Source organism: Dromiciops gliroides, chromosome 5 (assembly GCF_019393635.1).
Source record: "Dromiciops gliroides isolate mDroGli1 chromosome 5, mDroGli1.pri, whole genome shotgun sequence".
Lineage (NCBI taxonomy): Eukaryota > Metazoa > Chordata > Mammalia > Microbiotheria > Microbiotheriidae > Dromiciops > Dromiciops gliroides.
The window spans coordinates 255546084-255561920 of record NC_057865.1 but is presented as its reverse complement, the minus strand read 5'-3'; positions in this window follow the sequence as shown (position 1 = coordinate 255561920).

The following is a 15837-nucleotide window of genomic DNA, read 5'->3' as shown; positions in this document are numbered from 1 at the left end:
CTATCTATATCCATGCTAGCCATAAAAATGCAACAATCCTTTGTCTCAAGAAGCTAGAGGGAAGTCAATTTCTAAGGGCAGAAATGAGGCAGGGATGCATTTCAAGCACGTAGAATCAGCTAGACAAAGGTACATTATGGAATCAGAACCCTAGGCTTACCTTATTTTGGTCTGCTTTTAGGAAACTGCTTAGGCCTATGGGTAAACTAGTTATTGCTAACCTGAAGAAACTATGGGGAAATATTGCCATGAAAAAGAACAATTTTTCTAGGGAGGACAGTGAAAAGTTTCTGCTTACCTTGCATTGCATGATCTTAGAATGTTCCAATCATAACACAGCATTGTGGCCCGAGAACTATATATTTATATAACTCCTTACCTTTTAAGTAAGGACATAGTCTTTTGCCATTCCTATTGCTCCTCATTTATGTTTCAGTTCTAAACCACTCCTGAGTATCCCCTGACTTCTCAATTGATTTTTAAGACTACAATTTAGTCATCCATACCTTACTTGGCTGGAGAATATAAGACCCGCTTCCATGTCTAGAGGTCTGTTTTCAGCTTGATAAAAACTGCCTTATCCAAGCCAGAAAATATTGCATAGTACTGAGATAATTCTTCTACAACAGAGATTAAAGATGAAATATAATGTACAAGCAATAGCAAATAACTTAGTTCAACTAGGAATAAAGAGTATAAAAGGGAATGATGTATAATCAGGATATGTATATGTATATATATCCAAATGTATGTATATACATAGATGTATATAAGGATATGTATGGATATATAAGATAAGTATGTAAGAATATACCTATCTGTATAAGGATATACATAAGGATGTATCGTGCACTATATTTATGTGCATATATATTCACATTTGTACATACATATGTGCATATATGCATAGGCATAAGTCTGTATATAGCCTGATTATTTAGCCTTATTACATATCATTCCCCCTTACACAATTTATGTTCTAGTCAAACTGATTTATTTGTCATTCCCTCTACATATGTGTACGTTGGAACTAGGTTATGAAAGTCATTAAATGGAAAATAGTTAAGTTCATATTTGATCGTAGAGATAATGATTCACTCGATTTAGTAATAAGGGGAATGAAATCATAATGTGCTTTAGGAATATCATTTTGGCAGTTATGTAGTGGATGGATTAGAGGAGGGTGTGTCCAGATTGGAGACCAATTAAGATGCTATTGCAATAGTGCAGGTGAGAGGTGAAGTCATGAACCTCTTGGCTAAGTGACCACAATGAAGACAGATGTAAAAGATGCTATGGAGGTAGAATTGAAAAGACTTGGCAACTAATTAAATAATTTGGATACATGAGGGTTGAGAAGGATAACTCCAAGGTTGTGAAAGCTGGATACCTAGAAGGAATGGTTAAATCCTTAGCATAAACTGGTAAGATGGGAAGAGATTTGCCTTGAAGGGGTGGTGGTGGTGGTGGAAGATAAGATGTTGTTTTGAACATAATGAGGTTTACTTACATAAGGGCCAACCAACTGCAAATATCCAGTAGTTCAACTGGTGACTGCAGCTCAGCAGAGAGACCAAGGCTAGAAATAAAATTCTGGGATATAGTTGTATACTGAGGACAGCAGAATCAATAGAAGATGATGAAATGATAGAAAAGTGTGGGGGGATCCCTAGGATGGAGCATAGGAGCACACCTACAGTTACAGGGCAGGTTGTGGACGATGACCCGGCAATGGAGGCAAATCAAAGCATTTCTCCCTTTGTGGTGGCAAAGAATTGGAAATGGAGGGGATGCCCATCAGTTGGGGAATGGCTAAACGAGTTGTGGTATATGAATGCAATGGAATAGTATTGTGCTGTAAGAAATGATGAGCAGATAGATATCAGAGAAACCTAGACTTAAATGAATTGATGCTGAATGAAATGAGCAGAACACCAAGAGAACATTAGACACAGTAACAACAACATTGTGTGTTGATCAACTGGGATTAACTTAGCTCTTCTCAGCAATAAAATCATGAGAGACAATTCCAAAAGACTCATGATGCTCTCCACATATGGAGATGGCGTCTGAATGAAGATCGAAGCATGCTATTTTCACGTTTTTGTTTGTTTCTTCTTTCTTCTTTTTTCCTTTTGTTCCAATTCTTCTCTCACAGCATGACTAATGTGGAAATATGTTTAACATGATTGTAATGTATAACCTATATCAGATTTCTTGCTGGCTTCGGCAGGAGGGAAGGAAAGGAAGGAGAAAAATTTGAAAGTCAAAATGTTATAAAGATGAATGTTGAAAACCATGTTTTCATGTAATTGGAAAAATAAAATAAAATGCTATTTTTAAAAGAATTTTAAAATCAAAGCATTTCTTAAGCATTATTTATGTGAAAGGCACTGTGCTTACCTCTAGGGATATGAAAACAAAGAAATAGTGATCTCTCAAGGAGAAGGTTCCATGGAACCTTTAAACAGTAACTGCTAAGATTCATTATATAGTGTTTAACTTATGGTTTGGGGGAAGCTAGGTGGGTGCGATGGATAGAATACCAGGTATGGAGTGAGGAAGATCTGAGTTCAAATCCAGCTTCAGATACTTACTAGCTGTGTGACCACAGGCAAGTCACAATCCTCTTTGCCTCAGTTTCCTCATCTGTAAAATGAGCTGGAGAAGGAAATGACAATCCCTTTCAGTATCTTTGCCAAGAAAACCCCAAATGAGGTCACAAAGGGTCAGATATGACTGAAAAACGACCAAATGAACAACAACAACAAAGACTTGTGGTTTCAAGACCCCTTCTTATCACTATGGATTTAAGGATGTTTTGCTTTGTTCTGTATTTATTGTTTTTGAATCCGTTAACTATAAGTGAAATCCTCACATTGAGCAATGTAAATAAATCAGTGTTATATCACACACATAGTCATGAATTACATATAACTATCATAGCTGCATTAATTAGTAAGAGTTTTATTCTTCTGTTAGGATCTTAATGTATTGGAAATCTATTCCCCCTCCCCGACAGAATCTGATTTAGCATTTTATATGTAGATAGAATCCCAAAGTGTGTCAGAGTTATGGGGAGGGGAAGGGGATAGATAAAAACTTCTATAATGATTTTGATTCCTTACTTGAGAGAATAACCCAAGGCCATTCTTTTGGTTTTTACAGGATGATTTAAGAGAGAACTGGCTGAGAAAATTTACATCCACATCATTTGGCATGAATACTATATTAATTGTCCTTTACAAAATAAGGAATGATTTTACCTCTAAAGCCAAATGAAAATATCTCCCCTTGTTTTCTCAGTAGGAAAAAAAAAGTCAATCTGGAATCTGATAGCCCCAGAGAAGCTAGCATCATAGGTAAGATCGATCCTTCCTAGCCCCTTGATCCCCCACTCTGAGTAAACAGGGCATATTCCACCTTCATAATTTCATCCCCTTCAACCAACTACTCTGCTAGAAAATTCCCAATTGTAGAGCTGGAAATGGTGGTGGTAATAATACATTACTCACCAAAAGGAGATCTCAAAACACATATCAGAAATGGGACTTTTCCTATGCAAAGATGTGAATCATTTATGGTGCTGCCATACCACATTTCAGACACAGGTTTGGAAGATAAAAGCATACTACAACCTATTCCTTTCTCCAGACCTCTTAAGGCCTTGGTTGGCTGCACAGATTATCCTTTTTTAATTTTTTTATTTTTGGTGGGGGCAATGAGGATTAAGTGACTTGCCCGGGGTCACACAGCTGTAAGTGTCAAGTGTCTGAGGCTGGATTTGAACTCAGGTCCTCCTGAATCCAGGGCTAGTGCTTTATCCACTGTGCCACCTAGCTGCAAACTTTGCTTATTTTTAATGGTTTGTAATAGGAGAGGGAGGGGCGTGGCAGCAGGAGGGGGAGGGGGAGAGAAGACATTATAAATTCTTTGATGTTAGGGATTTTCTTTGTATGCAAGTAGGTGGAGCACTGGGCCTGGAGTCAGGAAGACCTGAGTTTAGATTCAGCCTCAGATACTTACTAGCTGTGTGAACCTGGGCAGTCACTTAACTGATGTCTGCCTCAGTTTCCTCACCTGTCAAATGAGGATAATAACAGCACCTACTTCCTAGGGTCGTTGTGAGGATCAAAGGAGATAGTATTTGTAAAACATTTTGCATTGTGCCTGGTACATACTAGGTGCTATATAAATGCTTATTCCTCTTCCCCTTATTCCTTTCAGTCTCCTGCTTTCCCTGGCCTATTTTAAGGATTTTATACTTAGGAGTTCAAATGGTAATTTGATATCATGGGAGAAAGCTCCTAGAAGGCAAACAAGCCCTCTAATGTGTTCTCCAATGAAGCCACATGGTTTGATGCTCTCTATGCATTTCAGGTGTTGATTAGTATCACCTTGTGCTGTTTAAAATCTAAATTGTGGGTCCTAATCTGCTCCACCCCAGCCTCGGGGAGGGGGGGGAAGATGGCTAAAATCACTGATAAATTCAACAAGAGTTTAGGCTTTTAAAGATTTATTAAAATATACATTAAAAGTCAGTGAAGAGGGGCAGCTAGGTAGCGCAGTGGATGGAGCACCGGCCCTGGAGTCAGGAGTACCTGAGTTCAAATCCGGCCTCAGACACTTAACACTTACTAGCTGTGTGACCCTGGGCAAGTCACTTAACCCCAATTGCCCCTCAAAAAAAAACAAAAACAAAAACAAAAGTCAGTGAAGAGGGGCAGCTAGGTAGTGCAGTGGATGGAGCACTGGCCCTGGAGTCAGGAGTACCTGAGTTCAAATCCGGCCTCAGACACTTAACACTTACTAGCTGTGTGACCCTGGGCAAGTCACTTAACCCCAATTGTCTCACTAAAAAAAAAAAAAAAGAATAAAAAAAAAAGTCAGTGAAGAGAGAGAGAAATTGAGAACAGATTCCTTATAGCATGGAAATCCTAGCTTAGATCTAATTCGGTATAGCCAGAGAGAAAGAAATTAATTTCCTTTCCTAGCAGCCCACGTGAAATCTCTCACCCTGAAACTGTTGTCCCAAACAACAAGGGGGAATACTGTTGTCCCAGACAACAAGGGGGAATCCTGTTCTCCCTCTGCCTACACGAGCCGCTTCCTCACCAAAAAAAAAAAAAGTTCTTCTATCAGCAAGAGTCCCCTTCCTAGTTCCTCTCTCCCTCCCCCAAAGGGGAGGTCCTTCAGGGTAGCTGCTGACAGACATCAGTAGTAAACCAGCGCATCACTCAGGGCCAGCCAGGTGTGGTCTCCATGCAATCATCCTTAAGTAGATACTCAGTCAGTTTCTCATTCTCACCCAATTCCAACAATACTCATCATTCAGGTGAGGCCCCTGGGCATCTGCCAAATCCCATTGTTTTATCACAATCTGCATCCTCCTGGCCCCTTTCAGGGCTGAGATTCTCTAACTCTGATTCGTTGCCTAGGGTGCCCCAGCTGAGCAAAGTAGCCCAGCTATGGAAATAATTACAAGAAGGGCTAAATAAAAACATCAAACTGTTAACAAGAAAAGTAGTCAGGGAATAGAATTCAAAGAAGGGAGACCATAGAGGGATCTTTTAAAGTACCTAGCTGTTTGTTTTTAATGAAAAAGCTCTTTGTGGGATGTTCATGTACATTATAATAAAATTCGGCTGTAATCGCTTGCCCTAAATATTATGCTAAAATATTGCATCTTGGTATGACAACTGGCTGTCTTTTGGTATGCAGAGATGGATGTTTGCAGATTCAGTGAATAAACAGTTTTGACAGCATTTCAGTACTTTGAGGGAGTCATTATTTCATCAGTGTGGGTCCTTCCATTCATGGGGATTGGAGTCCTTCCCTTACTACTTTTTTTTTTTTTGTGGGGCTATGAGGGTTAAGTGACTTGCCCAGGATCACACAGCTAGTAAGTGTCAAGTGTCTGAGGCCAGATTTGAACTCAGGTCCTCCTGAATCCAGGGCTGGTGCTTTATCCACTGCACCACCTAGCTGCCCCCTCCCCTTACTACTTAATCCCAACAGGGAGGCCATCTCTGGCTTTTTCAGTCTGTTATTCTCTGACTCTTGTTCATATCTGTCCATTAAGCCTCAAAAGAGGGTCTATCCAAGCCATTAGAGGCCATAAGATCATTGAGACTTTGAGCTAGAAGGGACCTTAGAAGCCATCTCCTACAACTCCCTCATTTTACAGATGAGAAAACTGAGGTGTGGAGACTTGCCCAAGGTCAGACTCAGAACAAGCCACAGGACTGGGATTCAGAATAAACCCAGAAGACAATTGCTCTTTCTGTGAACTGTGTAAATTCTGCCCATGTATGTACACAACAAGCAATCACAGGATTATTTGCATCAGGAAGAAAATAAGATCTATCACTAAGGATGTGACGTTCTTATTATTAAGAGGAACTGGGGGCAGCTAGATGGCGCAGTGGTTAAAGCACTGACCCTGGATTCAGGAGGACCTGAGTTCAAATCTGGCCTCAGACACTTGACACTTATTAGCTGTGTGACTTCGGGCAAGTCACTTAACCCCCATTGCCCTGCAAAAAAAAAAAAAGAAGAAGAAGAAGAATTTCAAGAGGAATTAAAATTACTCCTTCAGAGAAAGTCTCCCAACACAGGAAGGAAAATGATTGTATGGGTTCTCTCTGGAACTTCTGCCACTCTGGGGTCACCAAAGGAGAGTTCCTCTTCATGCAGACAAGCAGCTTTTGCTGGGTTGCTATTATCATTTTCTCATCTATTCCATGACCCAGCTATGCTGTGTGCTTTTCCATCTCTGTTATATAGTGGCTAGGTGGTACAGTGGATAGAGCACTGGGCCTGGAGTCAGGAAGACTTGAGTTCAAATCCCATTCCAGACACCAAGTCACCTTAAGCAAGTTATTTGACCTCTGCCTCCGTTTCCTCATGTGTAAAGTGGAAAAATAACAGCCCTTGCCTAAGTGTATGACCCTGAGCAAGTCACTTAACTTTGGTTTGCCTCAGTTTCTTCCTAAGTAAAATGGAGGTAATAATTACACCTGCCTGGCAGGGTTATTGTGAAGCTCAAGTGCAGTAGTATTTGTAAAGTGCTTATCACAGTGCTTGGCACATAGTAGACATTACATAAATGTTTATTCCCTTCCTGTCCCTCTATAGTACTGTAGCTTCTATTTCCTCTGCTTAGCCAGTTCAATTCAGTCATATTAAACATCTGTTAGCACAGAATGTCATCCTTTAGCCTTGGTGATTATGATGTGTATGTGTTCAGTCAGTTTTTGATTGTGTCCAAGTCTTTATGACCCCATTTGGGGTTTTCTTGGCAAAGATACTAGAGTGATTTGCCATTTCCTTCTCCAGCTCATTTGACAGATGAGAAAACTGAGACAAATGGGGTTAAGTCACTTGTCCAGGGTCACACAAATAAGAGTCTGAGGCCAAATTTGAACTCAGGTCTTCCTGACTCTAGGGTGGACCCCCTATTCAGTACACCACCTAGCTTGAATACAAACAAGAAAATCCATGCCCTCAAAATATTTATGATCAGTTTCCTCTCCTTTCCTTCTCCCTCTCTTGCCTTCTCCTCTCTTTTTATTGACTTTGCAGCACCTCTGTGTAAAGAACTCTCAGCATGAAAAATGTACACTGAAGCAGATTACCAGATCATCTTTAATTTTTGGCCTTAGATTCCTGACCTTTTGTTCTCCACAAGAATTTTGTTGTTATTTCTTAGATATGGAAAGCAATCCTTTGGTAGTTTGATATGGCCCTAAATAAATTAATTTTGGTAATATTCTCATTTTTGTCATATTAGACAAGGACAATTTTGCAATTTGTTTTGCTTCACTATGTATATTTCTTACAATGGTTTTGGTTTATTATTTTTTCTCAATGGGGAAGAAGGTGGGAAGCAGAAAACAAAATGCTTGACAATTTTAAAAATCAATTTTTAAAAGTAGCTTAAAAAAAAAACCTCAGAGAACAATTTGGAACCATACCCAAAGGACAACAAAAGTGTGCATATCCTTTGACCCAGCAATAACACTGTTGGTTTTATATCCCAAAGATTAAGAGAGAGAGAGAGAGAGAGAGAGAGAGAGAGAGAGAGAGAGAGAGAGAGAGAGAGAGAGAGAGAGAGAGAGATATTTGCATAAAAATATTTACAGCTGCTCTTTTTGTGGTAGCTAAGAATTGGAAATCAAAGGAATACCCATCAATCAGAGAATGGCTAAACAAGCTGTGGTATATGATGGTGATGGAATGTTATTGTGCTATAAGAAATGACGAGCAGCAGGATTTCAGAAAGGCCTGGAAAGATTTGTATGAACTGATGTAGAGTGAAGTGAACAGAACTAAAAGATCATTGTGCACAGAGACAGCAATATTGTTTAATGAACAACTGTGAATGACTTAACTATTCTCAACAATACAATGATCTAAGATAATCCCAAAGGACTATTGATGAAACATACTGTCCACCTCCAAAGAAAGACCTAATATTGATGGAACACAGACTGAAGCATGCTATTTTTCACTTTCTTTCATTTTTTTCTTTTATTCAGTTTTTTTTGCACAAAATGACTAATATAGTAATGTTTTATATAATCATACATGTGTGGCCCATTTCTGATTGCTTGCCATCTCAGGGAGGGAGATGGGGAAGGAGGGAAAGATGGATAAAAATTGGAAACCAAAATTATAAATAAAAATGTTTATTATTAACAAAAATAAAACTAAACCCCCCCCCAAAATAGAATTTAATTCTTTTTTTTTTTTTTGCAGGGCAATGAGGGTTAAGTGACTTGTCCAGGATCACACAGCTTGTAAGTGTCAAGTGTCTGAGGCCAGATTTGAACTCAGGTCCTCCAGAGCCGGTGCTTTACCCACTGCGCCATCTTGCTGTCCCCAGAAGTTAATTCTTTTTTTTTTTTTCAGGCCAATGAGGGTTAGAGTGACTTGCCCAGGGTCACACAGCCAGTAAGTGTCTGAGGCTGGGTTTGAACTCAGGTTCTCCTGAATCCGAGGCTGGTGTCGTATCCACTGCGCCACCTAGCTGCCCCCGAAGTTAATTCTTAATAGAAAATAACCCTGATCTTAGAATCACTGGCTTTCAGAGTTTAAAGAGACCCCAGAGGAGGAGAGGGAGGGAAGGATGGATAAAAATTGGAATTCAAAACTATAAATAAAAGTGTTTATTACTTAAAAAAAAAACCTCAGAGACTTTCTGGGGACCCTGAGGAGATAAGTGACTTTGTCCATGGTTACACAGCTAGATTGTGTCAGAGGGAAGACTTGAACGTAGGTCTTCTGGCCTCCTATCCTTTAGTCCATATGGCTTCTCCTAACACAAACTAGGGCATAATGATAACATAGCAAATGTACAAAAATGTATTTCAAGTCCAAGAAATGAAAGAGCGTTTCCAAATAGGAGACAACCTTCCTAAATTCTACCTTTTTCTATTATATCCCACTAGTGTTACTCCTTAAATACATTGTATGTGAATCATATGTCACGTCATAATTTACCTTGTTTATTTCTAATAATATTCATCTGGTCATCAATATCTGAAGGCTTAGCATATTATATTTCACCCCTTCCCTAGGATTTCCCAAAACTCTCAGGGGGTTTGGAGGAAATCTATCATTTCCTCTGTTGGTTTGAGCCCCCCACCACTTGTATTCCCCCAATTTTAGTGCTCCAATTGCCCTATTTCCAATTATCCACTTAACACTAGGTTAGATGTTTTGTTTTGTTTTGGTGAGGCAATTGGGGTTAAGTGACTTGCCCAGGGTCACACAGCTAGTAAGTGTCAAGTGTCTGAGGTCAGATTTGAACTCAGGTACTCCTGAATCCAAGGCTGGTGCTCTATCCACTGTGCCACCTAGCTGACACCAGGTTAGTTTTAAGAGTATTTACTTCAAAAAGTACAACTTGAGGAATCATACAAACATTTCCCCTCAACTTTGGGGTGTGTGTGTGGGGAGGTGGGGGGGGTGTGGATTACATTTGCAATTTAGCTCAACTCCTACATAGGAGCTCCAAACAGTCAAGACCTAGTTATTGTGTGTAATATCCCCTCTTCCCTGTCCCCTTGCCTTTTTCACTAAGATGAGGCTTTTCACTGCAAAATGTCCTGTGTCCTGATTGAGCCTTTCCCTCAGTGTGGCAAGTGTTAATAGGCTCAAATCCTTTGGATAAAGAATTTATTTCCCTCTGTTATACAGATGTGTCTTTACAGAGTGTGACAAGGTGGATGGAGGAATAAAAGTCACTTATCAAATCTGTCAATGACACAAAGCTGGAGGAGGAGTGGTGGAGAGTGGATTCATTACGTGACAGTCAAATATCAAAAGACTCCAGCAGACCAGAATAAGAGACCAAATCATACTGGATGAAACGCATTAGGAGTCAAGCTACACTTGATTTTCAAAAATCTACTTTATAAATACAGAATAGTAGAGACATGGCTAGAAAACAACCCCTTTGGAGGAGGGGAGGAAGGTCTAGGGATTGTAAAGGTCTGTAAGCTCAATACGAGTGGAGAGTGTAACATCCCAGCCTAAAATAATAAATTATATGCTATGTGACTTAGTTAAGCACAGTATCTAGAAAGGTAATGAAAATTCCCATATACCTGCTTCTTGTCTGACTATATGTTTCATATTGTATTCAGTTCTGAGAGAAACATTTTAGGAAGACTACAGACAAACCCGAATGCATTCAGAAGAGAGGATTGGGGATCTTGAGCAGTGATTGAAATAAGTGGGGATTTTTTCACTGGAGGAGAAAACTACTTGGATTAGGGATAAGTGTGGGATGTGATAATGGTCTTTAACTATTAGAAGAATTGTTTATAGATGAGCGATTAGATTTGGTCCACCTTGGCCCTACATAGCAGGACTATGAAAAAATGTATGTTGGGACTTGATATAAGAAAAAAGGTTTCTCATAATTAGAGGTATCCAAGGGGAAAATAGATCTTCTGGAGAGGTGGAGCCTCCAAGCAAAATGCGGAGGATGCCTTGTTTCCAGTATTATAGAGGGAATTCTTGGTCATTTCTCTCTCATCTTCTGCATGAAGTCTTCCCTGATCCCCTTCATGTTAGTGCTTTCCTTCTGTTGATTCTTTCCAATTTCTCCTTTATATATCTCATTGGTAGTTGATGTGTTGTCTACCTCATTAGACTGTGAGCTCCTAGAAAGCAGTAACAGCCTTTTGTGGTTCTTTGTGTATCCAGTGCTTAGCACAATAATGGCATATAGCAGGCACTTAAAAATGCTTGTTGTTGACTGATGAGTGATAGATTGATCTAAATTTCCTCTGAAGTCTCTTCTGTATTTTAGAGTCTGTAAGTCCATATGACAGAATTCCACAGAAAGGCAGATATAGGGGCAAGCTAGGTGGGGCAGTGGATAAAGCACCGGCCCTGGATTCAGGAGGACTTGAGTTCAAATCCAGCCTCAGATGCTTGACACTTACTTGCTGTGTGATCCTGGGCAAGTCATTTAACCCTCATCGCCCCCCCCCCCAAAAAAAAGGGCAGCTATAAAAAGTAAGATGGTAATCAATTCTGTGCTCAGTTGTATCCAGACAACCTGTAATAATGTGTTCAGCTTTGGCCACCACAGCTTAAGAAGGACATGAATAAACTAAGGAGGAGTGAGAAGTGGGCAACCAGCATGGTGTTTAGCTTTGAATTCGTGTTATATGAGAATCATTCAAAGAAAATGGATATATTGGTCCTACAGAAGAAAAGACTGTTGGGCCCCAGAGGGTGGAATCAGGGACAATGGGTTAAGTTACAGAAGCAAATTTAGGCTTGATGTAAAAAAAAAAATTCTCAACAATTAGTGTTGTCCAAAAGTGGTATGGGCAACCTTGCTGGGGACAGAGTTTCAAAAAAGAGGCCGGATAGCTACTTGTCTGATATACTATAGTGGGGATTCCTTTTGTGTACTAGTTGTAGCAGATAAATCCTGAGGTCCCTTCAAACTCTGAAAGCCAGTGATTCTAAGATTAGGGTTATCTTCTATTAAGAATTAATTTCCTTTTAAAAAATTAAATAATAAACATTTTTATTTATACTCTGGGTTCCAATTTTTATCCTTTCCCTCCCTCTCTTAGGTGGCAAACAATCATATATGGGTTATACATCTATGATTATGTAAAACATTACCATATTTGTCATTTTGTACAAGAAAACTTGATTAAATGAAAGAAAATTGAAAAATAGCATGCTTCTATCTGTTCCATCAGTATCAGTTCTTTCTTTGGAGGTGGATAGTATGTTTCATTAAGTTACATAATGGTGATAAACTTGGCACAACAGTTGACTGGTACGCAAATTTCTGATTCCTTAAAAAAAATAGCTTCCTACGCTTTAGTTGTCCAGATTTTTTAGATGTTTCTATCTGGAGTAACTTAAATAGAAATGTTCTGGTGAAATATCTATAGTCTTTGCTTCTGACTTGGGGGACAATCTAATAAAATAAGAATAACCAAGATATTAATCAAATTATCAAAACAGCAATTGTGCCCAATTGAATTTTCAACTTCCAGAATGTGGGAGAAGTCTTCTGATAGAATTGAATCATTTCAATTTTCTATTTCTTTTTTTAATGTTTTTTTTAAATTACAAATATATTTTATTATTTTCCAGTTACATATAGAGATAGTTTTCAACATTTGTTCTTATAAGATTTCTAGTTTCAAATTTTTCTTCCTTCCCTTTCCTCCCCCATCCCCAAGACAGCAAATAATGTGATATAGGTTATATGTGTACAATCACATTAAACATATTTCTGCATTTGTCTGGCTGTGAAAGAAGAATCAGAGTAAAAAGGTAAAACCTCCAAAAAGAAAAACAAAAGCACTAAAACAAAAGAAATAGTATGGTTCAATCTTAATCAATATTCCACAGTTCTTTTTTTTTTTTTCTGGATTTGGAGAGTCTTTTCCTTCATGAGTCTTTTTGGAACTATCTCATATTGTTGTATTGCTGAGAAGAATCAATTCTATCAGAGTTGATCAACACATGATGTTGATGATATTGTGTACAATGTTCTCCTGGTTCTACTCATCTCATTCATCATCAGTTCATGCAAGTCCTTGCAGGTTTCTCTGAAATCTGCCTGCTCATCATTTCTTACAGCACAATTGTATTCCATTACAACTTGTTCAGCCATTCCCCAATTGATGGGCAACCCCTCATTTTCCAATTCCTTGCCACCACAAAAAGAGCAGCTATAAATATATTTGTACATGTGGGTCATTTTCCCTTTTTTATGATCTCTTTGGGAAAAAGGCCTAATAGTGGTATTGCTTTGTGCATAGTTCCAAATTGTTCTCCAGAATGGTTGGATAAGTTGACAGCTCCACCAACAATTTATTAGTGTTCCAATTTTTCCACAGCTTCTCCAACATTTATTATTTCCCTTTTTTGTCATATTAGCCAATCTGATAGGTGTCAGGTGGTACCTCAGAGTTGTTTTAATTTTCATTTCTCTAATCAATAGCTGTTTTAGAGCATTTTTTCATATGGGAATAGATAGCTTTGATTTCTTCATCAGAAAACTGCCTGTTCATATCCTTTGACCATTTCTCAATTGGGGGATGGCTTGGATTCTTATAAATTTGATTTAGTTCCCGATATATTTTAGAAATGAGGCCTTTATCACAAGTACTGGCTATAAAAATTGTTTCCCAGTTTTCTGTCTCCCTTCTAATTTTGGATGCATTGCTTCTGTTTGTACAAAACTTTTTATATTAATGTAATCAAAATCATCCATCTTGCATTTCACTACCTCTTCTTTGGTCATAAACTGTTCTCTTTCCAAAGATCTGAGAGGTAAACTATTCCTTCCTCTCCTAGTTTACTTATGTTATCACCTTTTATGTCTAAATCATGTACCCATTTTGACCTTATTTTAGTTTCTTTTTCTTTCTTTCTTTCTTTCTTCCTTTCTTCCTTTCTTTCTTCCTTTCTTCTTTCTTTCTTTCTTTCTTTCTTTCTTTCTTTCTTTCTTTCTTTCTTTCTTTCTTTCTTTCTTTCTTTCTTTCTTTCTTTCTTTCTTTCTTTCTTTCTTTCTTTCTTTCTTTCTTTCTTTCTATTTTTTAGTGTGACAATTGGGGTTAACTGACTTGACCAGGGTCACATAGCTAGTAAGTGTCAAGTGTCTGAACTCAGGTCTTCCTGAATCCAGGGCCAGTGCTCTATCCACTGTGTCACCTAACTGCCCCAAAGAAAGGGTTTTTTTGGTTTGTTTTGCTGGTTTTTTGTGAGGCAATTATGGTTAAGTGACTTTCCCAGGGTCACACAGCTAGAACATGTCAAGTGTCTGAGGCCAGATTTGAATTCAGGTCCTCCTGAATCCAGGGCTGGTGCTTTATCCACTGCACCATCAGCTGCCCCAATTATGACTAGTTTCTGCCATACTATCTTCCAGTTTTCCCAGCAGTTTTTGTCAAATACCGAGTTCCTATCCCAGAAGCTGGAGTTTGGGTTTATCGAACAGTACCTTACTAAAGTCATTTACTACTGTGTCTCCTGTGCCAAATTTTCTATTTCTAAACTAATCCTCCTCAGTAATATCCCAAATATTTCTTATTCTTAAAACATTTTCTACAAATTATTTCAGAGGAAACTTAGAAATGGTCAAGAGATCAAGGCAGAAAGTTGTATACAGACTGTACTAATTTCTCTAGATTATCAGTCAGTTCTTATGGTGTTGTTACAAAGTGGGACATTTTGAAAGGACACTAGACAATGAAAGTTAGGTCAAGTATGAAAAGTCAAGAACTTCTCTTATATAACAAGGGAATAAGAATAGGTAAGTGACAAAGTAAAGGTTGAGTAACTTGGCCAATGTACTACTTTAAGCTTCAGGAGAGATGGTTTCAAAAGCCCAAGAAATGATTTGTTTCAGTTTCTTAGTTAACTTCGAACCAATCATTTTACCTTATCCTTGACATCCTAAAAAGTAGGAGGGACAGTTAGGTGGCACAGTGGATAGAGCACCAGCCCTGGATTCAGGAGTGTAACGATTGGAATAACGCCACCTGCTGGATACTAACTGTAGAAGAGTTCTGCCCATGAAGCGAAGGTCTTTGAGGGCAAGACCAGGAGTCTTTTCTTTGGCGGGAGGAAGTGACGCGGACTAGTGGGAGGAGGAAGGAAGAGACTGGCGCTGACTCGGGGGCTTTTTCCGGAGGACGCTAGTGAAGAGGGGAGCTAGAAATGTGCTCTCCCTTTAATAGATAGAAATCTAGGCCTTTTTCTCTCTCTTTACCAAATTCTTATTCTCCTTAATAAATGCTTAAAAGTCTAACTCTTGCTAAAGCTTATAATTTATTGGCGACCACTCATTAGATATTTTAGACAGTTTAGCTAGAATTTTAGCCCTTAACAGGAGGACCTGAGTTCAAATCCAGCTTCAGACACTTAATGACTACTAGCTATGAGACCCTGGGCAAGTCACTTAACCTCAATTGCCTCACCAAAAAAAAAAAAAAATTAAATTTAAAAAGTAAGAAACAATCTGAAATATTAGCTTACTTTAAGCAATATTTGTTAAGCTAATAGGATTTCATGTTTATTCATTTTTTACAAATTTTATAAAGTCCCCTTAGAAAAGGTCCAGGACCTTCTGGCAAGCTGTTTTGTTTATGAAATTAAAATAAGCAATTCAGAAATTGGTCCCTTTTCTTTACCTGTTTACATTGACTTTATATTTCTTTGCATCTAACCAGAAAACTTGGAAATGAATGTAATAGATATGGGTTTTAAAATTGGGGGGGATGGACTTCTTTTTCTTGCCCCATATCAATATCCCAAAACAAAAGAACGAAGAACTGTCAG